The 16,700-nt window shown below is 45.1% G+C and overlaps 1 long non-coding RNA gene and 2 pseudogenes across 1 annotated transcript; 1 reads left to right on the top strand and 2 right to left on the bottom strand.

Moving 5' to 3' along the window:
* Window positions 1-1,796: 1,796 nt before the first annotated feature.
* On the bottom strand, window positions 1,797-4,871 carry LOC123651050 (annotated as a pseudogene).
* A 3,915-nt stretch (window positions 4,872-8,786) lies between these two features.
* LOC118720377 lies at window positions 8,787-9,998 on the bottom strand (annotated as a pseudogene).
* Window positions 9,999-10,002: 4 nt separating this feature from the next.
* LOC123652459 lies at window positions 10,003-10,465 on the top strand. The gene is made up of 3 exons (XR_006741811.1): window positions 10,003-10,037; window positions 10,101-10,238; window positions 10,386-10,465. It is a non-coding gene; the product is annotated as an uncharacterized LOC123652459 (long non-coding RNA).
* Window positions 10,466-16,700: the final 6,235 nt, after the last annotated feature.

Raw genomic sequence — 16,700 nt, 5'->3', positions numbered from 1 at the left:
GTCATCCACAGTTAGTGGTTGAAACAACCTCAGAAAATTAACAGCTTTTATTTATTGCTGATTCCCAATTTATTTGGCTAGGATATATGGACTGACAAAAGGCTGTCCCATGAGTTTTTCATTATCAAAAGTATTTTTATTTTATTTTATTGGTAGGTGAGGAATTATAGGCTTTGGCCAGGGAGCTCAGTTGGTTAGAAGGTCACCCCTATATGCCAAGGTTGTAGATTCAATCTCTGGTCAGGGCGCAGGGTACATACAAGAATCAATGAATGTATAAATAATTGGAACAACAAATTGATGTTTCTCTCTTTCTCTCTCTCTCCCTCCTTCCCTCCCTCCCTCCCTCTTTCCCTCCCTCCCTCCTTCCCTCCCTCCCTCCTTCTCTCTCTCTCTCTCTCTCTCTCTCTCTCTCTCTCTCTCTCTCTCTCTCTCACTCACTCTTTTTCTCAGAAAAAATGAATAGAGCTCTGAAGGTGCCAGTGCAGCCCTATGAAGCACAAGGAGCCAGCCAGCATGTGTCCTGCCATTCGAGGCCTAGTCCACCCCCTTAGTGCCCACACCCCTTGGAGGTGGGGTCCAAGCATCCTTGATGGCCAGTTCCCCATACTGCTCACCAACAGTGACAGGGCCTCAGGGAAGCCCTCTGGCCTTTGAGGCCTAGATCTCAGCCTGGAGTTGGCTGATGTTCTGGTTCTTCTCAGAAATCTCAGTATTCGTGTGACTCAATTCATCCCATGCTTCCCAGCCAACGTCTGCATCTCCTCATACTTGATCTGGTCCATGCTCTTAGCCTCAGCCCAGCTGCAGTTGGGGATCTCCATGTACTGGGCCTGGACTTTGGCAATGATGCTCCAGCTCCAGGGAGCGGTTGTTGTCCATGGACAGCACCATGGATGTGTGGGAGGTCTGGACTGCAGTTCACGAATCTCTACATACAGCTGCCTGTAGAAGTGGATCTGATTGGCCAGCCCTTCCAGGAGGGCCTCCAGCTCTGCTTTGCTCATGTAAGCTTCATCCACATCTTTCTTCTTTTTAATAAAATGCTCATCTGAAGATATCTTCCCATTGATTTCCAGAGAGAGAGAGAGAGAGAGAGAGAGAGAGAGAGAGAGAGAGGAGTAGGAAGAGAGACGTTGAAGTGAGAGAGACACCTGGATTGGTCACCTCCTGTGCATGATCCCACAGGGACTTGGGAACCTTTAACCGAGGTACATGCCCTTGACTGGGAATTGAACCCAAGGCCCTTTGGTCCATGAGTGCACACTCTAACCACTGAGAATACTGGCCAGGGCCATCCACATTCTTCTCGATGAGGACAAATTCATTCTCCATCTCTGTGTGCTTGCTGATCTCATCCTCAGACTATTTTTCAAGTCTTCCACCAGCCCCTGTATGTTGCCAAACTCTGCCTCCAGACTCAGTTTGTCCTGGGCCAGCGTGTCCAGCTGCCACTGGAATTTGTTTGTTTGTTTGTTTACAAGTTAAAAGAGGAAGTTTATTCTGTATTGATTACAAAAGAGGGTAGACAAACCAGGTTTAGAGGAGGAGGAGGACCCAGCCGGGTGTCTCCAAAGGGGAGAACAGCAACACGTGCAACAGTGAACACGCCTTTGAGGGGAGGAACGGGAAGAGGTGGGCCCCAGGATAGTCAGCACTCACTGATGGGTGGCTCAATGTGTCCAGAATGTCCTGGTGGCAGACTCGGGTTACATCATATTCTGCCAACCAGTCGGGGAAGGGAGGGTCTATCAAATAGGCTAAGGATATGGTCCAATCAGTAAAGGTTTTATCCCTCACTTAGGAGATTCTGATGCATTTTTCTTGTCTCCAGTGGCTTCTTCACCCTGATCCATTTTTAGGAAAGCTTCATTCTCAGCTGTATCTTGGGACTTCAGCTCATTCTTCCTCTGAAATATGGCCAGGAGAGGTGCAAACAGATTCTTTAGCCAAACAAAGAGCTTTTCCAGAACCGTCCCTTCTCCAGCTGGTATTCTGCTGATTTGTTCTGCTGGACACTTGCAAGAGAGCCCCTGGAGCTTTCTTTTGTAACCTCTTTACTGTGACAAATTGTAATGAGGCAGAAAACAACAAACAACAACAACAACAACAACAAACTACTACTGCAATCACAGGTGATGCTATGAGGATTTTGTTGTAGTTCCATATCCTGGCACTTCTTTTGTCAACTCATTTGATTCCTTCCCTGCCTGCTCCCCAGGGGCTTGCATCCCACTCTGCCTTAAACACCTTTACTTCCTGCTGCTCAGTGAGCAGTCTCATCTGAAGGCTCCTAAGGAATGAGGAAGTGTCGCTATTTTTGTTTGGAGATGCCCTCTCTGGCTCAATTGTCAGCTCAGTGCTGGTGTTCTGCCGGCCTTGTAATACTTTCATGAGCGGTCCTTCTATTAAGAGTTCTTCATCACAAGGTGTGTTGGTCAGACATTCGGTATCACAATGCAGTTTGACTGTCTTTTAAGTTGGCAGAGGTGGCAAGCCAAATGGGTAGGTAAAATATCTTTTTCTGATTCAGGAGTCGTCATGAGAATGCTATCAAGTGTTGTAAATGTCGCTTGTGTTCCCATATCTAACTATTTCACTGATGGCAAATTAAGAGTCTCATGCTCTACCAACTGAGTTAGCCGGGACAATGCTGGGAAATTAAAAAAGATATGGATCTTGAAGACTCATCAGAGGATTATTATGGAGAATTATATATTGTAAAAGAGGTGATGATTCAAATGCATTCCTTTCAAGAAATTCTATTTTATTGCAGGACAAGTCCAAATACTGGAAGAAAAGCAGGCCTTAAATGAATCTTTATGTATTATAATTCAAATTATTTCCACTGAGATTTAGTTTCTCAACCAAATGGTATGACTTCCATGTATCTCTACCAATGTAAGAAAAGCATTTCCCTGCAAGTTTAAGACAGTGAAGGTGCCATTGTAGGTGCTGGTCTCTGGTACTGGCACTCTATGGAGCCTCTGGTTTGAGCCAAAACCAATACACGACAGTGTCCCATTATTGCAGGAACAGAGCTCACATATGTTTATGGTGGCATTCTGTTCAGTCATTGGAGGAACTGTCTCTGATGACTCTGGTTGCTGAGTTATTGTTACTTCCAAGTCAAATGGTAGAACTGTGGCTGTGACTTCAGAAAAAGATGGCTGCTGAACCTGAACAAGTTCTGGATGTTGAAGTGTCAGTTCAGGGTGCATTGGAGGAGCTGCATTCTGCTGCAGGGCTGTAGCATCAGCCTCTGAAGTAGACAGAGCTGGGGACTCCTGCTGGGATGTAGGTGGTTGTTCTTTGGTAATCTTTGCATGATGAGCAGAGGCCTTGCTAGTGGCAGATGGTGAAATCTTCTTAGGGGGCTGGGAAGTTATCAAACCCCCCAGGTCCACATCTTTAACACCGATAGGCAACAGTCGATATTGAGCTTCTTCCCAATCTGGACATGAGTCTGATGCCTTTGATGTGAAGGCTGAACTTCAACAACCATAGAAGAATTTGGAGATTGACATTGACCTTTTCCATGGATTCACAAAGTTTGTATATCGGGAAGAGGCACGGGAGGTAGAGATGAGCTTTTTGATGATTGAAAATATTAAGGATAGGAAAATTCTTTTTTTTTTTTTTAAATATATTTTATTGATATTTTACAGTGTGGAGGAAGGGAGAGAGATAGAGAGCTAGAAACGTCGATGAGAGAGAAACATCGACCAGCTGCCTCCTGCACACCCCCTACCGGGGATGTGCCCGCAATCAATGTACATGCCCTTGACCGGAATCGAACCCGGGACCCTTCAGTCCGCAGTCCGACGCTCTACCACTGAGCCAAACCGGTTTCGGCAAGGATAGGAAGATTCTTATCTTGAATTCCTTGGTGGTGGTTCAAGAAAAACTTCAATGGCTCATAGATCACTGTAGACTGAGTTGAGGCTTCTTGAAGTGGAAGCTGAGCTAAAGCCTCCTGAGTGTTCGGAGCAGAGAACTCTGAAAGAACAGCTGAGTCATTATGATTGAGTGAAGAAAACTCAATATTTGAGGGATTTTGCTGATACCAAGACCAGGGCTCGGAGGGCCCCAGGGGGATGGAGGTCAGCAAGATAGAGTCCATAGCTAACTCCAGAATCATAGCTACCTTGACCTGGAGACATAACAGCTGCCACAGGAATAGAAGCCCGCAGCCCAGACATGACAGGCAGAGGTCCTGAGCACATTGAGAAACTAAGGCAAATGGGGAAAGGAGAGTGACCCAGGATACTGGGGCATAGTGAGCGATCCAAAATAATAGGGCACAAATAAGCAACCCAGACAAGTGGGATGCAAGAACTGTTTGCCCCCAACCTCCCTCCTCTGCAGGCCCGGTCCCTCCCAATTGCCCTCCCCTGGGGGCCATCTTGTGGTGGCTATCTTGTGTCCACATGGGGGCAGGATCTTTGACCACATGGGGGCAGCCATCTTGTGTGCTGAACTGATGGTCAATCTGCATAATACTCTTTTATTAGGATAGAGGCCTGGTGCATGGTTGGGGTCTAGCTGGTTTGCTCTGAAGGGTGGGGGTTCCCTTGGGGGGTGGGGCAGCCTGAGCGAGGCATCTGTGGTGATTTGCAGGTGAGCAAACCAAGCGGAGGCCCTGGTATCTTGGATTTATTTATCTTTTACAATTGAAACTATAGCCTGGAGCAGAGCCAAGCCTTTTGCTTGCTCCGTGGTGGCAGCCATTTCTGTTGGGATTTATTTATCTTCTATAATTGAAACTTTGTAGCCTTAAGCAGGGGCCAAAGCAGACCAGGGCTGCAGGAGATTGGCTTCCTCCATTGTCAGGGGAAATCCTACCTCTCCATATCCATGGCTGCCGCCATTTTTGTTGAGATTTATTTTCTATAATTGAAACTTTATAGCCTTAAGTGGAGGCCTGGGCCTGCCAGGTGTGCAGAAAACTTGGCTTCCTCCATTGCTAGGGAAATCCAAGCCTCTCTCCTGCTGTCTCCGTGGCAGCAGCCATCTTGGTTGGGTTAATCTGCATTCTTGCTCCTGATTGCCTGGTGGGTGTGGCTTGTGGGTCTAGTGGAGTGATGGTTAATTTGCATATTACTCTTTTATTAGATAGGAAGTTACTTGTTGCCTGCAGTCTCTCTGCAGTCTCCACTTTTGGTCCGCAAGTATCAGGGTTCTCTCCTGTTGATTATTCAGGAAGTTTTTCTGTGTTTTATTTGTAATTTCATTTTGTTCCTGGGAGCATGTCTGTGCAGCATCCACTTACTCTGCCACCATTTTTAATCCCTTCCCTGTTGGTTTTTGAGGAGGATGTTTCTGGAGAAGTGGCCTCTTTGGCTCAGGACTGTGTTTAGACTATCAATTCATCATAGGCAAGAAATTGAGCAGAGCCACAGGATGCTGATGAGGATGAGCTTTTCCTCATGTAAATGATTGGGAACAATTTGTTTTCTTACTGATTTCAGAGAGGAAGGGAGAGGGAGAGAGATTCTCAAACTAGTTTTCTAGCCCAGCCATGAACAAGAGTGATGCTCGCACAGAGGCCTCTTATCTCTGCAGATTCTGCTGTTACTACAAACAACTTTATGTCAACAGTTGAATCAGCGAAAGGCATCAGGAATATCACTGCCTTTTCCTCCAGATCTGCAGGCTTCAGTTTCCCATTGTTCTCATCCCTGGGCGATGGACTTGAAACTGAGCTAAGCCAGCAGTTACAGCCCCTCTTCTCCAACAGTGGCCTGGGAAGGCTCATTTCTAATGTTATTCCTTCTTTGAAAATGGACTGCTCTGGGGTCAATGTGCAACTGGCCTATGGCGAGCTCATCTTCAGAACAGGCCTCCTAATGAAGCTTCAATGAGCAGCAAGAAGTAAAGGTTTCCAAGGCTGAGTGGAATACGGATCAATGGAAAAGTGAGAGCTACGTCAATGAAAGGACAGAAGCCCAGGGTGGCTAGAAAGAGCAGGAGTCAAGGGAGGTGAGGACCGCTCCCTAGACACGGGACCTGGATTCAGTCAATTTAGGACATGCCATGAAAGCGCCCAGGCAGGAAGACCTGGGGCACATAGTCTGAATTTTGTCTTGACCATGTGACTTTGGCTAAGACAATGACCTCCTGCTTTGCTCATTTAGAGAATGGTGCCACTGCTCCCAGGGTAGACAAGAGGGCCTAACATGCAAAATAGATAAATTGTACACGAAAATGCTAATGTTAAGATTCCATAACACATCAGATGACTAGTAAAGACCAATAAGGTATTCACCTGAAATAGTGGGGTTTTAGAGTAGCAGTTAAGAATAGTAATTATTTTTTTAAATTTTACTGATTTTTCACAGGAAGAGAGAGAAAGAGAGAGAGAGAGAGAGAGAGAGAGAGAGAGAGAGAGAGAGAGAGAAACATCAATCAGCTGCCTCCTGCAACTTCCCACTGGGGATGTCCTGCAACACGCCCCTGATCAGAATTGAACCCGTGACCCCTCAGTCCCCAGGCCGAAGCTCCATCCATTTATCTAAACCAGTTTTGGCAAGAATAATTAGTCTTTAAAATATATTTTTACTAGTGGCCCTGTGCACAAATCTGTGAACGAGTAGCTTGCTGCCACTTGCCTCAGCTGGCTTCCCAGCCCACCATCACTCGTAGCTCTCTGCCACACGTAGCTCACTGCGTGCCCTCCTGTTCAGTTGTTACCCATCACGGCGTGAAGACAATTTGCATATTACCTCTTTATTATCTAGATTTCAGAGAGGAAGGACGAGAGAGAGAAATATCAATGTGAGAGAGACACATTAATTGGTTGTCTCCTGCATGTGTCCTGACAAGGGCCAGGGATGAACCTGCAACCAAGGTGCCAGGGATTGAACCTGTATCCAAGGTGCATGCCCTTGATCAGGAGTTGAACCTGTGACCCTTTGGTCCATGAGCCTGTGCTCTACCACTGAACTACATCAGAGGGGCAGGGGGCAGGGATTAGGAAGGGGTGGTTTTATGTTTTCTTAAGTGATATGACAAAGTCCATTTATATTTTTGGGAGCATTTTCAAAATTGCTTAACTGTAAACAATAAAATATGTCTATGTAAGAAATGTTCAAACCTGTAAAGAATTTTTATTAGTTTATTTGAGCCAAACTAATAACAATTGCCAGGAAGCAAAATTTCAATGGATTGGGGAATGCTCCAGAGAATGGCAGTTTTGCAGTTTATTTTATACATTAAAATCCAAGGAGGGTCTATCAAATAAGGCTTACATGAAATGCATTGGTGGTAGATTAGGGAAATCTCTGAGATTGGATAAAGAGTAGAGTGAAGAGACAAATGCTTTTTTACATTGTCTGGTATAGGGTATAGGCTAGTTAACAATGAACATTTACAGCACATAGAGATGGTATTTGGGCAACAAGATAACAATGATGGGTTCCATGTTCTCTGCTCTGGTGGGAGATTGTGCCTTGGGGATTGGGAATAAAGGGGATTACTCTTGATAGTCCAATGGTATGTTATAGATGCGGGGGAGGGAAGTCACAGTAAAAGAAAAAGCCTTCTTCAGAAACTGCCCTTCTCCACCTGGTATTCTGCTGATTTGCTCTGCATCACCTGGAGTGATGGTGAGCTCCAGGTCCAAAGGTGGAAAGGTTGGCTGCTGAGCCTGCACAGTCTCTGGTGGTGGAAGTGTCACCTCAGGGTGCTTTGCAGGAGCTGCATTCTGCTGCAGGGATGCCTTAGCCTCTAAAGTCGGTTCTGGAGTGATGGTGAGTCCCAGGTCCACAGTGGAAAGGTTGGCCACTGAGCCTGAACAGGCTCTGATGGTGGAAGTGTCACCTCAGGGTGCTTTGCAGGGCTGTAGCACCAGTCTCCAAAGTAGATTCTGGAGTGATGGTGAGCTCCAGGTCCGCAGGTGGAAAGGTTGGCCACTGAGCCTGAACTGGCTCTTGAAGTGGAAATGCCACTGCAGGGTGCTTTGGAGGAGCTGCAGTCTGCTGCAAGGCTGTAGCACCAGCCTCCGAAGTAGACAGAGCTGGGGACTCCTGCTGGGATATAGGTTTTTCTCCTTTGGTAATCTTTGCATGATGATCGGAGACCTTGCTAGTGGCAGATGGTGGAATCTTCTTAGGGGGCTGGGGGGTTATCAAAATCTCCAGGTCCACATTTTTAACACCAGTTGGGGGAAGGGAGGGTCTATCAAATAAGGCTGAAGCTGTGGTCCAATCAGTGGAAGTTTTATCCCTCACTTTCCTCTGCTTCCTCTTTACCAGGAGAGTCTGATGCATTCATCTTATCTCTGGTGGTTTCTTCACCCTGTTCCATTTTTAGGAAAGCTTCATTCTGTTGTGGGCGACCCACGAATGACAACCACCAGTCAGCCAAATTGGAATTTAGGAAGCCTTTATTACGAACTCGAGTCCGGGCTCACGTGTCAACTGACACAGCAGCAAGCAACGAGAGCCCCGACCCACTCTAAGCATGCTGCTTTTATCCCCGTCTTAGGGATGCCTGGCAGATTATGGTTGGCTAAAGTTTTAATAAAGAAAGGTCAGTTATAAGCTATAGAAAATCCCACTAGTACAGTAACAATTGAAGTTTATACAACACCTGGGGTGGGGGTTTATTTTCAGCTTAAGCAGTCTCTGTTTGACCTGGTTTGGTCTGTTTGTTCTGCCATGCGGCTACTGGAAACAGGACCTGCCTGCCTGGGGGTTGAGCCTTGCAACAGAACTATTTTATGACTAACGGTTATGCTTAGCTAAAGTGTATCATGCTGCATTCTTTGTTGTGGGTCTGGTTGCTCATTCCTTCCCTGGCTGGAGCCCTGCCTCGACCGAGTCTTGCTGACCAGAACAATTCTCAGCTGCATCTTGGAACTTCAGCTCATTTTTCCTCTGAAATATGGCCAGGAGAGGTGCAAACAGATTCTTCAGCCAAAGAAAAAGCCTTTTCCAGAAACTGCCCTTCCCCAGCTGGTATTCTGCTGATTTGTTCTGCTAGACACTTGCAAGAGAGCCCCTGGAGCTTTCTTTTGTAGCCTCTTTACTGTGACAAATCACAAGGCAGAAAATTAAAAAAAAAAAAGAAAAAAAAAAAAAGCTACTGCAATCACAGGTGATGCTATGATGACTTCGTTGTAGTAGGTACTCATATCCTGGCACTTCTTTTGTCAAATCATTTGATTCCTTCCCTGCCTGCTCCCCAGGGGCTTGCATCCTCTCATTTTTCCATTGTTCCGCATCCCACTCTGCATTGGACACCTTTACTTCCTGCTGCTCAGTGAGCAGTCTCATCTGAAGGCTCTTAAGGAATGAGGAAGTGTCGCTATTTTTGTTTGGGGGTGCCCTCTCTGGCTCAATTGTCAGCTCAGTGCTGGTGTTCTGCCGGCCTTGTACTGTAATACTTTCATGAGCGGTCCTTCTATTAAGAGTTCTTCATCACAAGGTGTGTTAGTCAGACATTCGGTATCACAATGCAGTTTGACTGTCTTTTAAGTTGGCAGAGGTGGCAGGCCAAATGCTTAGGTAATATAACTTTTTCTGATTCAGGAGTCGTCATGAGAATGCTATCAAGTGTTGTAAATGTTGCTTGTGTTCCCATATCTAACTATTTAAAAGCTATCAAATTAAGAGTCTCAGCTCTACTGACTGAGCTAGCCAGGCCAGTGCTGGCAAATTAAAAAGATATGGATCTTGAAGAGGTAATGATTCAAATGCATTCCTATCAGTACTATTTCATTACTGGAGGGAAAGCAGGCCTTAATGAATCTTTATGTATTATAATTCATATTATTTCCACTGAGATTTAGTTTCTCAATCAAATGGTATGACTTCCATGTATCTTTACCAATGTAAGAAAAGCATTTCCCTGCAAGTTTAAGACAGTGAAGGTGCCATTGTAGGTGCTGGGCTCTGGTACTGGCACTCTGTGGAGTCTCTGGTTTGAGCCAAAACCAATACACGACAGTGTCCCATTATTGCAGGAACAGAGCTCACATATGTTCGTAGTGGCATTCTGTTCAGTCACTGGAGGAACTGTCTCTGATGACTCTGGTTGCTGAGTGATTGTAACTTCCACGTCAAATGGTAGAACTGTGGCTGTGACTTCAGAAAAAGATGGCTGCTGAACCTGAACAAGTTGTGGATGTTGAAGTGTCACTTCAGGGTGCTCTGGAGGAGCTGCATTCTGCTGCAGGGCTGTAGCACCAGCCTCCAAAGTGGGTTCTGGAGTGATGGTGAGCTCCAGGTCCAAAGGTGGAACGGTTGGTTGCTAAACATGAACAGTCTCTGGACATGGAGGTGTCACCTCAAGGTGCTTTGCAGGAGCTGGATTTGGCTCCAGGGTTGTAGCACCAGCCTCCAATGTAGGTTCTGGAATGATGGGCACTTCTAGTTCCAAAGGTGGAAAGGTTGACTGCTGAGCCTGAACGGGCTCTGGAAGTGGAAATGTCACCTTAGGGTTCATTGTAGGAGCTGCAGTCTGCTCAGGAGGGCGCAACCACTTATAAGTCTTGGCCAAAAGTCAGTTTAGAGACTTCCTTAACCAGTATGGCTGTGGCTGCTATAGTTTTCAGACAGCCCGGCTATCCTGTGGCCACTGGGCCCAACTTCTTAGACAAGTTGGCAACTGGCCTCTTCCAGGGCCTAGAGTTTGTGTTAGTACCCCTTGGGCAACCCCCCGAGATTCTGCCACATAAAGCTGGAAGGGCTTGGTGAGGTCCGGCAGTGCCAGAGGTGGAGCACTCACAAGGGCCTGCTTTAACTTTTGGAACACCTTTTCCTCTACTTCCATCCAGGAGAGGCTTGGATTTTTATCCCCTGTAGCTGAATATAGGGGATTGGCTATTTCAGCAAAACCCAGGATCCAAAGTCTGCAGTACCCTGTGGCTCCAGGAATTCCCGAACCTGCCGCTTCATCTTCGGGGTGGGTATTGAGAGGATGGCCTGAACTCTACTATTTGAGAGGGTCCGCTTACCTTCTTTGATGTTGTATCCTAGGGATGTTACCTTGGTTGAGCAGAGCTGGACCTTCTTACATGGTGAGCAGAGGCCTTGCTAGTAGCAGATGGCTCAATCTTTTTAGGGGGTTCAGAAGTTATCAAAGCCCTCAGGTCTTACATCTTTAACACCAATAGGCAACAGTTGATGTCGAACTTCAGCCCAATCTGGATGTGAGTCTGTTGCCTTTTGATGTGAAGGCTGAACTTCAACATCCATATAAGACTTTGGAGGTTAATGATGACTCTCACCATGGATTCGCAAAGTTTGTATATTGGGGAGAGGCACAGTAGGTAGAGCTGAACTCTTTGAAGATTGAACATATTCAGGATAGGGATGATTCTTATCTTTAAGTCCTTGGTGGTGGTCGAACAAAAATTTCAATGGCTCAGAGGACACTATAGACTGAGTTGAGGCTTCTTGTTGGGGTGGAAACTGAGCTAAAGTCTCCTGAGTTTTCGGAGAAGGTTCCGTTTTCTCATTGGCCTCTGAAAGTATAGCTGAGGCATTGTAAATTAGTGAAGAAAATTCAATATTTGAAGAAGGATTTCCTGATCCCAAGACCAGGGCTTGGAGGGCCACAGGGGATGGAGGTCAGCAGGATAGAGTCCATGGCCAACTCCTGAATTGGAGCTGCCTAGACCTGCAAACACAATAGCTGCCACAGAAACATGAACTGTGGGGCCATGTGCAACCCGGAAATGACAGGCAGAGGTCCGGGGCACAGTGAGCCACCATGAGCCACCAAGGCGAATGGGGGAAGGAGAATGACTCAGGACACTGGGGCACAATGAGCGATCCAAAATACTGGGGCACATACAAGCAACCCAGACAAGTGGGATGCAAGTGCCATGCACTGACAGGAGCCCAACAATTGGCAGCTAAATCACAATTGGCAGCCCTGTCATGCATGTGCCCCTTAGCCACCAAGCACCCCTCCGTCCCACCTCAGGTTCTAACCTTTATTATTTTGGGGCCAAAGTGACTATAGAACAGTGAACCTTTCCCCCAGAATCACCAGGGATCAGGTGGTTCCTTTCACCTGCACAAAAGATAACTGTCTCCTCTGGATCTCTCCTCCCCACTCAGTGAGGAATGATTTGGCCTGTACACTTGGGTGGCCCCAGAGCCCAGAAATGGTGGGATGTGGGGAGGGGGTGTAAAAGAAGGTGGGGAGTTGGGGGGTATTGAAGAGCATTCCAAGAAAGCCACAGGGCCTGGCATCTCAGGAAATTCAGAAGAGCTAGTCCAGTCTGGCAATGTGAGCTCCTCTTCAAAGCTGAATTCTGAGAGAGTCTTCCTGCCAATGGCCATACTGCTTCCAGGAAGAGTAGCTGACCTACAAAATACACCAGTTAGAGTGGTGTGCAATGGGACATACTTTACAGTTCAAAAATGTTGCCATTTCCTTCAAATTCTCAATAGTCATGTTTGATTTAGTTTTTAAATTCTCACCCAAAGATATGTTTATTGATTTTAAGGAGATACAAGAGAATAGGGAGCAGGGGAGAAAGAAACATCAATATGAGACATATATAGGTTGCCTACAGTACACTGCTGATATCACATGGCATCCTCACATGGAGAGTAGACAGAGGAAGCAAGATCTTCATGACCCTTATTATGAGGGCATTATTACAATTTATGAGGGCTTCCCCTCATGATCTCCTGTAACCCTAATTACTTGCCAAATGAAATAATACTATTGCATTGGATTTCAAGATATGAATTTGGGTGTTTTGAGAATTAAGAGTGCTCTGGCTACACATAAATATTGTACCGTAACATTTCTATCTTGGACTTCTATACACCCAAACTGTGAGAGAATAAATTTGTGTTGTTTAAGCTAAGTTTGTGGTATTTTGATACAGTAGACCTATGAAACTAATACAGACTCCAGGTACCAGGAATGGTTTTGAACTTCATTGAGAAATCTTCTCAGGTCTTTTGATTAATATAAAGCTAACTGAAAATGGCATATACATATATAACTTTCCTTAATCTTTAGAGAATGAAAGAATTATTACCTTTTTAAAATATATATATATTTTTTTCAGATAGGAAGGGAGAGGAAGAGATAGAGAGAAACATCAATGATGAGAATCACTGACTGGCTGCCTCCTGCACACCCCACACTGGGGATAAAGCCTGCAACCCGGATATGTGCCCTGATGGGGAATCGAATCATAATCTGCTTTTTCATAGGTTGATGCTCAACCATTGAGCCATGTGAGCCAGGCTATTTATTACCTTTATAAAGGAACATTTCTCAGCCAGACCCCATAATTAATTCACAGCTTGGGGCTGTCAGGATAAAATCTGCATGTTTCTAACCTTCCCAGGGAGTTGTGCTATAGGTAGTTGGTCTACAAACCACTAGAGACAAAGATTTGAAGAACTCTAGATAAAGTCAGTTAATTAAAAATGAAATTATTTTGTAGGATTCTATCCACATGGGAAAAATTGATGAGAGGAAAATCAGAAACTCAAGCTCAAGCTACAGATAACTGAAAATCCCAAATCCTTTTTGTTGATTGGGAAAATCCACATCATAGTTAAGTATTATTTTTCTGACTAATTAATGCTGTCTATGTCCCTGGGAATGCTCCCAAGCCATAAAACAGCAGGAAGAACACTCCCCTCGAGTAAGCATGTCAAACTCACGGCTGATGGGATGAAGATTGCGGCCCACTGGCTGTGAGCTTGACATGCTTGCACTAAAGTATGTATAACAAAACCATTTAAGGCAAAGACAAAAAAAAAAAAAATCAACTGAAAACAGCGAATAAATTCAAAGGTCAAGTGGCTTGTTTTTCTGAGAAATAAATTAATAAGAAAACATAATTTTTGTTATTTGTTTACCTTATACTATTTATTAAAGAACCACTGATGTTAAATAACTCACAGCAACAAATGCCATGGAAAACAAGCTCTTGAAATTTGCTTTAATTCAAGTCCATTCAAAGAGTGCATGATTCTCTGACACCTTATTTTATTTTTGACTAAGTCTTATTGCATTTTCCAATGAGTTTTGGTAAGCCAGCCAACATCTCACTGATCACTCCTGTATTTTTTGGAATTTTAAGCGTAAAGCCAGCAATGACTTACTTGGAGTTGAGGGAACAAAATTAATTCAGATTAAGACTCTACTTAGATAATTTTTATAAATCGACCAAAATAAAATTAATTCTCCCCCCCCACTTTTTTAAAGGTATTATATGTGTACATATCTTACCATTGGCACCCCCTCACCCCCGATTAATTCTTATATGTGCCCTGACCACAGATTGAACCTACAACCTTCGCGCATTGGGACAACACTCTAACCACCTCAGCAACCCAGCCAGCGATAGCCCTATATTATCTTAAATATTATGTTTTGTTAGTTAATATTGTATTCCAATTCTCCCTCACCTTCCCAGCATACTATAGATTTACCCCCAATATGCTTTTACATGCCAAATCTACCATAAGCAAGGTAGGATTATATTAGTGTTAATGGAAAACACAGGATACCACAAGGACCCACCTCCTGCACGTGAGGTGGCAGAGACACTGGGACCAGCCTCCTCCATGCCTTGCAGAGCTGCAGGATCCCTAGGCCTCACTGTGCAGAGCGGACGCAGGGCCACCCCTCCACTGAGTATGCAGCCATCATCTGGCGGCCATCTTGAGGCAATATCACGCTCAAGGGCAGGAGGTCCACCTGGCATTTTATTAGTATAGTTAGTTAATAAAGCAGGTATTTGAAATATGTCATTTCATAGCTAACTCTAGCCATGAGGTAAGGAATTAAAGTGTTAATAGCCAAGTATTTATATGCAAATAACAAGAGCCTTGACAAGAAAAGCCAGGGTGAAGCTGGAAACCCTGGGGAAGCCAATACTTCCTCAAGCAGCAGTGTGGTCCAACCAGGGGGGAGAGGTCTTCTCTCCCTTGTTTCCCCAGTACACTCAGTCCCTGGGAACTGGAAGGCACCCCCTCTCCCAAGGGTACAGGTATTCTGGTGCTCTGTCCCCTGGCTCACCTGTTATTTATAACATATTTGACCTATCCATAGAGGATCATTCACTTTCAACCCTCTCAACAGGTCTTGGGGCTGACAGAATATTTGGGTCCCTGAGCCTACTCATGCTCCCAAGCTTTTAAGATCATGTACAGGAGAAACCAAGATGGCAGCATAGGGTAGACACCCGAATGCAGCTTACCACAACAAATTTGAATTTAGAACTGGAAAACGGGAGGCATTGCCCTGAAGCACCGGACAGCTAGCTGAGAGGAGGCTCTGCCATCTGGGAAGGAGAGAGAAGGCACACTGAACCTCAGGTACTGTGAAGGTACGAAAACAAAGCTTGTCTGCACCAACCCAAGACTCTGCCCCATCCAAGCTGAGCACAGAAGCTCTCCCAGAGCCTAGCTTTCTTTAAGGAGGGACTGGCCAGAATCTAAAGCTTGTCTGCGCCTTTACCAAAGAGGTGCATGTGCCTCCAACCAATATTCCGAAACTCACCTCGAACAGGACTTTTCTAAGGCGAGACTGACAGGGAACTAAAGATTGTCTGCACCACCTCCAAACCCCGCCCCATCCAAGTGGAGTACAGCTGAGACACTGCTGATCCTCACAGCAAATTGGCTTGGAGATCAACGCTTCCCAGTGATACCAACAATAAGCAAGGCTTAACAACAAGACTGCACACACAGCCTACAAAGGGCTATACCGCCGAAACCGGTTTGGCTCAATGGATAGAGCGTCGGCTTGGGGACTGAAGGGTCCCGGGTTCGATTCTGGTCAAGGGCACGTACCTTGGTTGTGGGCATATCCCCAGTAGGGGGTGTGCAAGAGGCAGCTGATCAATGACTCTCTCATCGATGTTTCTAACTCTGTATCTCTCTCCCTTCCTCTCTGTACAAAATCAATTATATATATATATATATATATATATATATATATATATAAAAGGGATATACCAAGACTATCCACCGCAGGTAACTGGGAAGGCTGTGTTACTAGGCTCTACCAGAACACCTAACACACAAAACTATTCCATCAAATCAGGGAAACAACTAAAATGCAGACAAGAGGAAGGACACAAAGAAAGGAGATGGAAGAAAAGAAAAGATTGGACATTGAGTTCAAAACTACAGTTATAAGGTTATTTAACAATATCCTAAAAAAGGCTAATAAAATAAATGAGACCTATGAGGCTATGAAAAGGGAGCAACTAGAAATAACAAGGGATCAACTAGAAATGAAGAAATTATTGTCTGAAATAAAAAATATTACAGAGTTCTAAAAAAAGAATGGAAGATCGCAAGAATCAAGACAAAGATTTAGAACACAAAGATTAAATTAAAATCTTCTAAGCTCGGCCAGTGTAGCTCAGTTGGTTAGACCTTGTCTCATGTACCAGGAGGTCCATGGTTGGATTTACAGGTCAGGTCACATGTCAGAGTAGTAGGGGAGCATCTGAACAATGTTTCTATCTCTTTCCCTTCCTCTCTCTGAAATCAAGAAAAATAATCAAGAATCTAGTCTTTTTAAAAGCAACAACAGAAACCCCTCTAAACTGTTGGTAACTACCAGGGAGTTGCTGGAGATAGAGGGTAAAGAAGAATGAGTGAGCAGTAACTGCCCAAGACTTCCCTCCTCAGCATGTTATTTCAGGAAACGTACAGGTGGGGACACTTCTCCATTCACTTGTCCTGCCTCAGGCCTGT

The sequence above is a fragment of the Pipistrellus kuhlii genome, unplaced genomic scaffold (genome assembly GCF_014108245.1).
Source record: "Pipistrellus kuhlii isolate mPipKuh1 unplaced genomic scaffold, mPipKuh1.p scaffold_m20_p_167, whole genome shotgun sequence".
Classification (NCBI taxonomy): Eukaryota; Metazoa; Chordata; class Mammalia; order Chiroptera; family Vespertilionidae; genus Pipistrellus; species Pipistrellus kuhlii.
The sequence above is the reverse complement of the archived record's forward strand: the minus strand, read 5'-3'. Positions and strand labels throughout refer to the sequence as shown.